The 13,518-nt window shown below is 35.5% G+C and overlaps 1 protein-coding gene across 1 annotated transcript in view; it reads left to right on the top strand.

Moving 5' to 3' along the window:
- The window catches only part of LOC116162888 (tachykinin-like peptides receptor 99D), a gene marked incomplete at its 5' end in the record, with an annotated part of 78,793 nt that overhangs the window by 11,364 nt on the left and 53,911 nt on the right, over nucleotides 1-13,518 (top strand).

Raw genomic sequence — 13,518 nt, forward strand, 5'->3', positions numbered from 1 at the left:
AAATGTACAAGAGAGCAGGATATGGCATAAAACTAATTTGACATGTTAAATCCCTATGTTCCTACTTACTGTGCACCACCCGGTATGTAGTCAAAGTTGCGATTGTGCAAATCATTGAAAAATAATTTTCTGATTCCATACATAACGTCATTCCTACTTACGTATAATAGCCCAGGTTTATTTGTCAGGACTTTACCTTATTCGTAATGGTTGTTAACTGTAATGCGGGTGGTATCTGTACTGGCCACAACAAATTTTACTATTGGAATGCTTACCTATGGTTTGTATATGGATATGAAGTTACCAGTCTCTTTCAAGCAGAAAAGACACGGTGTCGCATCAAGTGATGATTGTGCCGTACTCGGCGGCCACAATCGGTAGTTTAAGGAAAAGTCGCGGATACTGTCGATACGGTGCTTACTTAATAGTGCGCATTTGTTTTGTTAATTCCAATCAAAAATTCTCGCACATCTGCATGTTATGAGGCATTATTCAGAAAACTGAAAGTGTACGTTTGCGACACGAGCGAGGCTTACGGATGCATAAGGGTTATTTGTGTTTTACAAATGGCGTGATACGGTTATCATTTCCAATGTCTCTGATAGTTGCATGGACGAAATCTGTGAATTTTTTACTTTGACACACTTGCGCATGCGTGATTTTCTCCAAAAGCTTTTCAGCTGTTCCTTGTATTTCTAAGTACCAAATTTGGTTCCCATCGGTTCAGCCGTTAAGCTGGAAATGAGAGTACAAACATACAGACTGACAGACACAACCACAAATCGGCAGACCGACATAATCGAGATTTTGTTTCATTCGGATTCCTGGTGCTTCAAAACGTGTATTTCCGTCAGAAAAGTGGTCATTTTTTACCCCAATACAATACCTCGTTTTACTAACGTGGTGGGTGGTAAACAGAAAAATGGACATAAAATACGTAATTGGTAAATATATATAAAAGGCAGACATTTTAAATTAACGAATTGAGATGAAGGCAAAAATTAAGAATTTAATGCTTCAGTTTTTCTCCCGAAAAGAAAATATTTCAAGAACGTACCCATATCTAAAAGGCCATAAGATTAAATTACTCTCTCGCCTTCTGGCGAAATTCTTATAGAGACACATCTGTTAAACCGCAATGAACCGTGAAATGTCCCCATTACCATTAGATTGGCCCAGAGATTGACGATATTTTCTTTCAATTTTCCATATTATTCTTCGGTGCGCCGTTTCCGATTTTGTGTACTATTTTTTTTAGTTTTAAGAAAATAGATTCTCTGATTTCTTAAACTGTCAAATTAAATCACATTTCTTTTACTGAAACTGTCCTTTGGCAAATGTTCTGTTATATCTGAACCGAAAGATTTCACATTACACTAGCTTTACGTACGTCTTGAGCCAAGAGTAATTGTAGATTGCTGTGAAGTGACATTTTTCTTGTAATGAAAATAGGTGGATTTATAAGCGTCTAGTGAGCACAATTTTCCTTCGGAAAATCATTGAAGTAACTTTTTGTCGTACTCGATTGTAAAAGTTTAAACAAAAATATAATTTTAGAAACTATGTGTTATGGAACAGCCCGAATACTTTTTCTAATGCTGATTGATAATTCTTCCCATGCCTAAGACTGAGATGTTTCTGCTCTCCCAGTAGTTTCCTGTGGGAAATCTATTGTGGAATTTCGATGAAAAGTTTTCTTCGTAAATAAGAAGTTGAATCTATTCAATTCTAGTTACCTACCTTTGAAAAGCTCTTAAAATCTGTCGAACGCTTTCTAATGATATAACTGCATTTTGGATGGAAATATTACTGTTACCATTAAAATTTTTTTTAATCGATGCTGTTACCAACTACTTTTTATGTGACAGTAGCAGTACCATTGATATGAAATTTCAGTGAAATATCTTACAGTATCTTGTTATAGTAGTACCTCTAGAACGAGGAAATATCTCCGGTGGTCCGTGTCTTCACTTTTCCATAGTTTCGAAAACGTTTTACTATTGGTTTCAAAATTCGCATAACTATTGCTGGGTGCAATTGTCAATGAACTCTTAAAAAGCAGGATCGTAATTTGAGCTTAAACTGGCACAAGACTATTCATTTAAACACAACACACATGTATTTGCTAATTGCTCTAATAAAAACTGGCAACAGCGCCAGCGACAAATACCGCGCTACAAGCGCTCGATTGAAAGAAGTTAAACAAAGTCTGAATTATCTTGTAATATCAATAATTAACCCTCACAAAAGTATAGCATTATTGAACTTTTTAAAAATCACTTCACAATTAATGAGAAAACTTTACCAATATTTATCCTCACAATTTGCCCTAATTTGGTTTAAACACTGGAATGATTTCCAATGTTTCGTAGTATGATAATGTCCAAAATTACTCTTATAAGTTAGGGTTTTGACGGCCGACAAAAGTACGAATTAAGTGTCTTTAACCTTTTTACTGGTTGCCTCTTTATTTATAATGTTATTAGCACCTCGCATAAACAAACTTGGTGCATATCTTTAGTTAATAAACTGGTTATTCAACGTAACGAGCCACTCCAAAAAATAGTGCAACGACATGTTTGCACCTTGAAACTCAACGCTGTCGTGGTATCGATATATTCGCTCACGTATTAATACGCTAACGCTTCGCAATATTCCCGGCTGGTACAAGAAGAAATTCCCCTTTATACTTTATATTCATTAACTCGTAATGCCGACTCGTAACGAATTACTGGGAATAAACTAGCAGATTGTGCAGCAAAAGAAGCATCAATAGCAAACCTCCCTACCGAAGGAATCCATTTATACAAAGATCTGAAAAACTGGATAAGATCCACCTAACATGGCAAGAACACTGGTCCAGAATCCCGTCTAAGCTATACGAGATACGGAAATCTGTCAAGCCTTTTCACCTCCCTCCATTAACAAGAAGAGATAAAATAATCATTCGAAGACTTCGAATTGGACACACTAATCTCACACACAGACACTTGATGAATTCAGAACCTCCACCTATATCACTGCAACAGCGCCTTATCCGTCAAACACCTTCTAATGGAATGTGAGCTTCACTCACACATAAGAAGTCAGCTTGGTCTCTCAAACACTCTGGATGAAGCCCTCAACTCACCGAACCAGATAAACAAAGTTCTCAGATATCTAAATAACATCAATTACAGCTCTAAAATATGAACCCTTGCTTCAAAAATATAATGTAATTTACCATTAGCCTATAAACTTATACACAACTGTATCTGTGTCAATGGCCTCTGATATGCTGAGACACATTAATCTCAATAAAAAAATAAAAAAAAAATGCACCCAGCAATAAATTTTGTCGATCTTCCGGCACGGTTTCGACTTGAAATTCCATGAAAAGCTTCAATTTTTCCAATACAATATTACGCACGACTACGCGACTGACAAATCTTTCCGTATACCTCGATTATACGAACACGTCAGCTAGCTTTCCGTTGTGTTATATATATTTAAAATTACATCATAATTGCGCTGGAAAAAGAGTATCCTAGTTACAGAAATAACAAGTATAAAAAAATTGTTAATAAATTAAATTTGTTCCATTCTGTTCCATTCATATAAATCAGAATCCACGAAATACAAACATAACAAGTGGCGACGAGGACAAGGAAGAATATTACAAAGTACAATGAATACCACATCTACAAATACAGTACATCAGTCATTGAATACAGTACAACATTCATTTATAATTGAAGCGTTCAACCCAAGTACAACATCATGGGCCAGGTGGGTAAAACGTCTAGAAGGTGCTTTCAAGGTATTCAATACTACGGATGATATGAAAGTGTATTACATATTACACTACATGGGTGCGAGTACGTATGACATCCTCGCAGACAAATTATCTCCGTTGGAACCAGAAAGTAAAACGTAGGTATATAGAAATTATACAGACGTTGGAACATTTCTACTCACCATCGCCGTTAGAAGTAGCCGAAATATTTAGATTTCAATCTCGTAAACAAGTAGAAGGTGAGTCGATCCAAGAATACTGTCATGCATTACAAAAATTAAGCATCAATTGCAAATTTGGTAATTATTTGAATAACGCTGTAAGGAATCAGTTAGTGTTCGGGCTTCAATCAAAAAGAATACAAACTCGATTACTAGAAACAAAGGACCTGACTTTAGAAAAAGCCATGGAAGTCGCTAGCAGCATGGAAATTACCGCAAAAGATATACAGCAGTTACAACACAAAGGTACAAATGTGCATGCCATCAATTACAATTTCAAGAAGGATACAAGAAATACACACAAAGGAGAAGATACAAGTGCAGCCGCAAAGAAGACCAATTTTCAGGAAAAGAAGAAAATCAATACAGGAAATTTTAATTCTAATACTAATATACTTTGTTTTAGATGCGGAGGCAATCATTTTGCCAACAAATGTAAACTAAACAGGAATATCACATGTACATCCTGTGGTGTAAAAGGTCATTTGAGAAAGGTTTGCATGAAGGATAAACAGGTAAATAATGTAGAGGAAATTTTACAAATTACATCGGAATCTACTGAGTACAGAAAGAAATATCCAATTACGTTAAAACTTCAAAATAAATCAGTAAATTTCGAAGTTGATAGCGGTTCAGCCGTTACGCTTATAAGTCAGCAGTGTTACAGAAAATTGTTTGCTACACATGCTCTTCAATGTACAGATTTAAAGCTATTCTCATACTGTGAAATGCCTGTACAATTAATTGGATATATTACAGTGAACGTTCAATACAATCACCAAAAGTATGATTTGAATTGCTATGTTACAAAACTAGATAGACAACCACTACTGGGTCGCGAATGGATCAGACAGTTAAATTTGTTACAAATAAACAATATTTTACAAATTTCATCCAAAGTAGAAATAGGGTGGAATGATTTATGTAAATGTTACACTACAATTTTTAATAATGACTTTACTAAGATTAGGGGTATACAAGCCAAGCTTCAGTTGAAACCCAACGCAACACCGGTATTTATTAAAGCGCGCCGAATTCCAAACTAGTACCATTAGTTGAAAAAGAAATAGATAAGTTAGTGGAAGCAGGAGTGTTAGAAAAAGTTAATACGTCACAGTGGGCTACACCGGTAGTGCCTGTTTTAAAAAGTAAACGATTCGATTATGTGGTGATTTTAAAGTCACTGTTAACCCCAACTTACAGATCGATGAATATCCTTTGCCAACGATTGATGAGTTATTATCTTCGATGGCAGGAGGAATATATTTTTCAAAAATTGATTTACGAATTTCGTACTTACAACTTGAGGTCGTACCTGAAGACAGACCACTCTTAACATTAAATACACATAAAGGTTTATACCAATGTAATCGATTACTTTACGGAATTGCATCTGCTCCAGCCATTTGGCAAAGAGAAATTGAAAAAATTTTGTGCGATATTCCAGGTGTTACTGTTTTTGTAGATGATATTAAAGTTACAGGGTTGTCATACGAGGAACATTTATATACACTAAAAACCGTTTTTGAAAGATTGAGCAAGTACAACATTAAAATTAACAAAGAAAAGAGTGAGTTTTTCAAAGAACAAATCGAATATTGCGGGTATGTTATTAATAAAGACGGTATACATAAATGCAAAAAGAAAATGGATGCCATTACAGAAATGCCTCGACCTAATAATGTTTCAGAAGTACGAGCATTCATTGGCTTTGTAAATTATTACGGAAAGTTTATAAAGAATTTAAGTACAATTCTTTATCCACTAAATCGATTATTATGCAAAAACTCTAAGTTCCATTGGTCAAAAGAATGGGAAAATAGTTTTCAACTTGCAAAAACAGAATTTCAAAGTAACGAATTTCTTGTTCATTTCAATCCAGAAAAACCAATCATAGTTGCTACAGATGCAAGCTCTTATGGTGTGGGTGCGGTTCTTTCACATGTTGAACCAGATGGTACAGAACGAGTCATACAATATGCATCACAAACATTAACAGAAACCCAAAAGAAGTATACCCAAATAGACAAGGAAGCATATGCCATCATTTTTGCAATTAAGAAATTTCACCAATATTTGTTTGGTAATACTTTTACGTTGTACACAGATCATAGACCTTTAACACAAATATTATCGCCAAGACGCCAACAAAAAGTTTGCCATTTTACACAGCAATGAGAATGCAACACTACGCATTATTTTTGCAAGGGTTTAATTACACTATTAAATACAAAAATACAAATAATCATGGTAACGCAGATGGTTTATCAAGACTTCCAAGTAGAGCAGACACATCAAATTACGATGTAATTGATATTTTCCAAATTGATACAATTGAAACTTTACCGATTACAGCAAAAAAATTAGCTGAAGAAAGTAGGAAAGATTTAGGTATTTCAAAGCTTATCACATCCTTACAAGTACAGAAAAATATTCCTAAAGATGAAAGATGGAATATAGAACAAAATGAATTTAGCATTCAGCAAGGTGTTTTAATGAGAGGACACCGAGCAGTAATTCCTAAACAGTTAAGTACGTAAATCTATATTAGACGAGTTACATGAAGGACACTTTGGGATGGCTAAGATGAAAGGGTTAGCACGAGGAATTTGTTGGTGGCCGGGTATTGATGCAGATATAGAAAATACTGCTAAAAACTGTGTTAGTTGTAACCTAGTCAGAAATAATCCCAAACAAGTAGAAAAGCATATTTGGGAACCAGCTGATCAACCATTTCATCGTGTACACGCAGATTTTGCAGGACCTTTCATGGGTAAATATTTTTTTATTTTAGTTGATAGTTATTCAAAATATCCATTTACATACGTTGTTAATGGTATCACAGCAAAAACTACAATAAAAGTTTGTAGAGAAATGTTTGCTGCATTCGGATTACCAAAAGTTTTTGTAACCGATAATGGCAGTACATTTCATTCAAGAGAGTTTCAAAACTTTTTGAAACAAAATGGAGTTAGTTTCAAATTTACAGCTCCTTACAATCCATCAACAAACGGACAGGCGGAACGTTTTGTTCAAACTCTAAAAAAATCACTTTTGAGTACTCGATGCACTAATAATGAAATGGACCAAAATGTACAAAAAATTTTAATGAAATACCTCATAATGTTACAAAAGTATCACCATCAAAATTAATGTTTGGAAGACAAATACGTTCTCGTTTAGACAGTTTTCTTCCTGACAAAGAACAAGAACAGGTAGTTAATTTTGAAAAAGAATGTGTGGAATTTCAAAGGGGTGATAGAGTCCAATGTAGGATTTATGTTGGTAAAAACAAGTGGACTTTTGGGAAAATATCCAAAAGAACAGGTAGATTACATTATGAGATTACATTGGACAATGGTAAAATATGCAGAAGACATATAAATCAAATGATGAAATGTCACAGAAACTTACCAGTACAATCCGATGTAGAATTAGATCATTTTGATTATGTAAATCCCGAATCAGACTCAAATGAACCAATTCAACCACGACAGGAAAATTTACAAGAACCTGAACATGTAACACAGAATGTATAAGACCACGAAGAAATGTTAGATTACCACAATACTTACAAGATTATGATCTTAATTAAATGTACGTTTCTTCATGGTTGTGAATTTAAGGTATTTTATTTAGCGAGGGAAGTGTTATATATATTTTTGCGCGATCGGTCATTTCTGACTATTTACCATGTGTGTTTCCATGACAGTAGGTGGAATTTACCAGTTGCTATGATTACGACGACGCCAAAATTACTTACCGATCTGAAAACAGAACAGCAAAAATACTTACCGACGCCTTTTTAAAAACAATCAATTCAAATTCAAAATCAACAGTCAAAGTCTTACATTACCTACATTTAATTTTTATTTATTTATTGTTATATTAAAAGTACAGTTTGTGCTGTTGTTTCCAATATAAACAATACGTTCTTCATTAGAACCGGAAGCAATAGAGATGGTGTTTGAAGACGTGCTATGGTTTTGATTGACACATTCCAATTCACTGTTACTACCAGTACATAAAATTTTATTGGCAAATTCAATTTTGTTTTGTAGAGAATCTTCGACATAGCCTTCGGCCACCGTCGAAGACCTCCATCCACCATGCCTTTTTAAACCTAATACATCTACACCTTTATTAACCAAAAAAGTGGCTGAAGTGCGCCGAAATGCATGACCTGTATAATCGTTCGGTCCTTCTAATTTCAAATATGTTGCAATTTTTGATGGCCATTTCCCAATCGTCCCTTTTCCAACTACTTGTTGACTGCATTTTCCGTTACGATAATTTAAGAACAGGTGTGCCGAAACTACGTTGGTGGGTCGAAGTTTAATGTATTTTCGATAAATTTCCAAATAGAAAACTTTGTCGTCCACTTGACTTGTTACAGTAAATGTCCGTTGGATATTTGTTTTCGAGTTGGGAATTTTTACTACAAGAAGGGCTCCATGGTCTTCAATATCTGCAACTTTCATGTTGTACAGCTCCTCTCTCCTGCAAGCCCCTGCCACGCCAAGAATCATAGCTACCTATAGATGCAACACAAATAATGGAGACACAAATTTTATAATTTAAACTTACTTTGTGGATAAGGAATATTTCATCGGGCGCCTCATTTAAAAATTTCACCATATCATTTTTCGTGAAGACTTGAGCTTTTTTTGGTCTATGACCAACATTTTTTCTTTTAAGATAAGCAATTAACGTGGAAAATGTCGAAATATTAATAGATTCATATAAAAATATTGTGCTCTTTAGCATGGAATATTCTGCCCATAAACTTCCTGGACTCTTCAGCTTATCACTTCGTTTAACGAAATAAGCCAACAGAACCTTCTCGGTAACACCTACATTTCTCTCACTGCACCACTGTTTAAAAATGTACGTATTCTCGTACCGGATCCTTGACTTTTGTGGTATTACCGCCGAACATCCAATGTCCCATGCTTCTTCTATTTCGTCTATTAGATCGCTGTCGGAATCGCTCATAACTGAAGTATAAAAGCTAGAAAACTACAGACACAATTTGATGAATTTATTATTTTCAGTTTTGACAAATAACAAACTCGTTACCTAGTGATGTAAGTACCTATACAATACCACTTCGATCATTTCGATTTATTCCGCTCGTTCTTTTCTCAGTAAGTAGTATTTCTAATGATTGCATAATTTTTATTCCGATCGCGCAAAAAATGTTATAAGCACGTCGAACGTTAAGGGTTACCGTTCTCAGACAATAATTGGAGTCGTCGCTGCGCTCCTCCTCCAAACAATTGTCTTCGAACGGTAAAAATCCCTTACCGTTCTCCATACTTAATATACTATTTATTTGTTAGTCAGTTGTAAACGTTGATTAACAAGACAAAACGCAAACGGGTAAACGTCATGTTTAAACGCTACTGACTTGTAAAACTGACAGCAGACCTGTAAAACTGACAGCAGACTTGTAAAACTGACAGCAGACCTGTAAAAATTTTACAAGTTAGTAATCTAGTAATTTCATTGGCCAGAATTAATGCGAAGTCTCTGTTACATGGATAACATGATATTTTAGACATTTCTTCAAGATCAATTTAAGAACTAATTATTTACGTTTACTATTGTTTACAAATGAGTAACAAATAAAATATTGTACATTATACGCCAGGTAATAGTTTTTACTGGCTCTAGGATCGCTAGTCAACTTCTCCTATCGCCAGTAAAAACTCACTTACCTGGCTAATAATGTAAAATACTATAAAATTACATCATAATTGCGCTGGTAAAAGAGTATCCTAGTTACAGAAATAACAAGTATAAAAAAATTGTCAATAAATTAAATTTGTTCCATTCTGTTCCATTCATATAAATCAGAATCCACGAAATACAAACATAACACGTTGAAAAATAATTGTTACTCAATCTAAAATGGTGGCGCGTACGTTACGTAGTTTTACCTCGAAGGTCTGGCTACGAATTCAATACGCGATCGAAAAAAGGCAGCGTTCGCCCTGCATAGATTCTCTTGGAAGGTTTGAGTAAGAATGCCGCTCCCCCACCAAATTTTTTATAGTCGCCGATCTGAAAAACCGAATACGGGCCCCTCACAGAATCCGATTTGGGCTGCGTTTTTTCTACATGGGTCGATAATCGATATAGTGGAGAATACCACCCTCATGCTCCGTCGCGACGATTTTTAGAACCGCCAACACTTTAACCTTTCGACTCTTATCTTCTTGAACACTCGCCCTTATCTTAACGTGCCTTATTTCTCGAATATAAGTTCTGTTCTCTTTCCTTATGAGGCGGTACATGTATAAAATAATCGCTATCGGCCAATTTGTAAAATCAAAATCTTTAAATCCAAAACATCCTTAAAAAGAATTTATATATAACTCCCTCTTCCACTTTATCGGTTCTGTTGAGGATGCAGACTTTACTGTGTCTTGTCACCTTCTCGGTAAGCATAATTTCCGGGTTTCGATGGATAAACACCGCCCGGAAGTTTGTAGCAGCCGCACCGCTGAAAACCTTGGTTCCCCAACTTCGACCTTTTTAGTCACTTGTTTAACTTCTTGAGACGCACTGTCTTCCCATTGGTATGTTTAGGCGAGTTATGAATTTATTTATGGATTGTTCTAAGTAATACCATTACCACCTAAATAACAAGGCCTCAGTGCTCTGACGTCAATAGCTTCTGACGTCAGCTAAAGAAGGCTATGCTATTGCGCAGCCACTTGGCGCAATTCAGTCTTGCCTGCGGCGTTTGTCTGTGTAGTAAAGTAACGGTACAGCAAGTACATTCATTTACCCCTAATATTGACGTAGATCTAGAAACGATAGAAAAAGAAAGATAATTACAGTTTGATACAAAATTTAAGCCGTGGACACTTGTTGTATCCACTTGATTCGTTAGTCAATTTGGTTTTCTATAATTATTTTATTTTCATTAAATTGCTACAAGATTTTGAAGAACAGTTTTTAAATGTGTATGACAAACGGAACTTCGTGACACAGTTAGTTTTAAAATATCTTACAGAAGAGGGTTATCTGCTTTATTTTTGTGGATGTCAGGATCAAAGCGAGGAAAGAATAGCGAATATTATAATTAACTCAACAACGAATACCTTGCTTAAAAATTATTGTGGAAACGAAATAATCGATTAAAGAAAGGTAATAAAAGCAGAAAATTAAGCACGTTAGTAAATAAATAATATTAAAATTTATTATTGTGTTAAATATGTACATTAAAAACAGTTTTATGGTCATCAGTAAGATTATTAAGATTAATTTTTTATATTCCACATTATGGTTTTTGCTTTGAAATTTCGTTTTCCATTATAAAAAGTCGAATGGGGTGCGACAAAGGGCTCAGTTCATGACTGTCAAACCCGTTTTTACAGGAAGCCCTTTTTTTAAATGATATAAGTACATAAATGAATGCAATTCAACGTCAATGCACTACTACGGCTGGCCTGCTTATGGTGACGTCACGTCGGAGCGCGGAGGCCTTGTTATTTAGGTGGTAATGGTAATACTCGATCCCCATATTGCTCTTGCAGACTTCGTTCACTTATTATGTGTACTTGCTTGATACAACATCAATTAACTCCTGCACACTAAACTGGCAGTCGCTACTAGATTCCATGGAGGTACTCATAAATCTATTCCATGGCATTTGTTAAATGAGGGTTTGAGGCCTGGGGTAACTGTACATACTTTTCCAGGGGTCTTTCTCTCGGTAGAAGTGATGATTGATGCACAGAAAAACATGAGTTTAAAACCTAATCCCCCTGACCTAATTTGGCCATACTCTTATATCACTGGCACTCATCCTCTTTTTAGGTCTTATTTTTTTCTGATTTTCTGCAGTCACGGAGAACAACAATATTACAAATATCTCCATTGAGAAAAAAGTGGCCTCGTCTCCTTTCAGTACCTATACTGAACCACCTGATTGTTTCTATGACTTCCTTTCCTAGCGTATCACTGTCACTATCCGTCACTGGCTTCTCGCAAGTGAAGCAGAGGTCTGACCCAACAATGGTTTCATCACTATAGCCGTCCATTTTTCCCACACGTTATCTTTACGAACTAATATGACTACAGTACAGACACTACACTGATTTACTATCGCACTCGAACGGCTCACGCCCACAGTAACGTCCGAAGGTGATCGAAGCGTCCGAGCAAACGTCGGCACACGAGTCGAGGCGACGAACGCGCGCAGGGTCAGCTTCCCACGCCTTCATCCACTTCGCCGACTTTGAACTCGGAATTATAAAATACAATACTTATGGCCCTTCCACGCCTTCGTAGTTTTATAAGCAGGAACATAATTCTGGTGTTGCACATTTTACATCAATCAAAACCTACGGAAGAGCATATTAGTTGCACACAGAGACTTGCTATAACTAGACCGCGCGTAACGTAGATTTTACTATAAACGCCTGTTGTCAAGATAGGATAGGCAACCAACTGTTCATCGCGGGGCGGACGTACGTTTTGCATCTTGCTTTAGCATATGTTTATTCTAAATTTTAGTAGCAAAAAAAGATAACATATAAATGTTAACTGTTTTAATCGAATTTATTGGTATTTTATTTGAACTAAATTAGTATATAACTGCCTTACTCTAGTCCTAATTTGATTTATATGTGTATTTTGGTGGTGAACACGTATGAGAAAATATACTCTTAAAACTAAAGATGTAAGTAGTAAGATATGATTATTTAGCGGATTTTGATTCAATATATGCCTAGCCAAAAACCCAAATGGGCTGTAACTGTTATTTATTTTTCTTAGACTGCTGATAACCATTTTGTTTACAACGCGGTGTGGTGTGAATTGAATGAAAAACCTGAACACATTTTCAGCAATTTGGCAAATTTTTAATGCATCGCTTGATACGTGCAACAATCCTCCACGATTTTTTCTAGTTAAAAGCTTTAAATGACTCTCTGATGCGAATATCGCAGATGCACATATGGAACATTTAACAGACTTAGCTTTTTTTTGTTGTAACAAAACCTGAAATATACTTAGTACCAGTAAGTACTTAGTTACGTCTATACGTAATAGGCAAATAGGTACTGCCGTTGTCTTGCTGGTAAAGGATGTCGAATAATAGTTCTACGTTATTTTAAGTGAATGGGAAAGTCGAAAACGCTCGGTATTGCATTATTGTTTAACACCTTCGTCGGTACCTTTCTAAAATCGGCTTCATTCCCCGCAAATGCACTATGGTGGGAGTAAATTTTTCTCTTCGAATCTAATCCATTGGCCCTTTAAACTTTTATCCGTTGAAAATCTGCATATTATTTAAAATTTTATCGACAGAGTACATGTTGATACGCACGAGTTAACCTAAGTTCATTGGTTTATTCGCAAAAGAAATTTATCTGTTTACTAATTCGAGCTAATCACGAGAATGATTAATGAACGGAACATCTAAAATAACAGGTTATTTCATTATATTGCATATCATCTCTGCGATTTTTGCCCCGCGGTGCATTGTGTGTTGCATACTGTGTCGAA

The sequence above is a fragment of the Photinus pyralis genome, unplaced genomic scaffold (genome assembly GCF_008802855.1).
Source record: "Photinus pyralis isolate 1611_PpyrPB1 unplaced genomic scaffold, Ppyr1.3 Ppyr1.4_LG2, whole genome shotgun sequence".
Lineage (NCBI taxonomy): Eukaryota > Metazoa > Arthropoda > Insecta > Coleoptera > Lampyridae > Photinus > Photinus pyralis.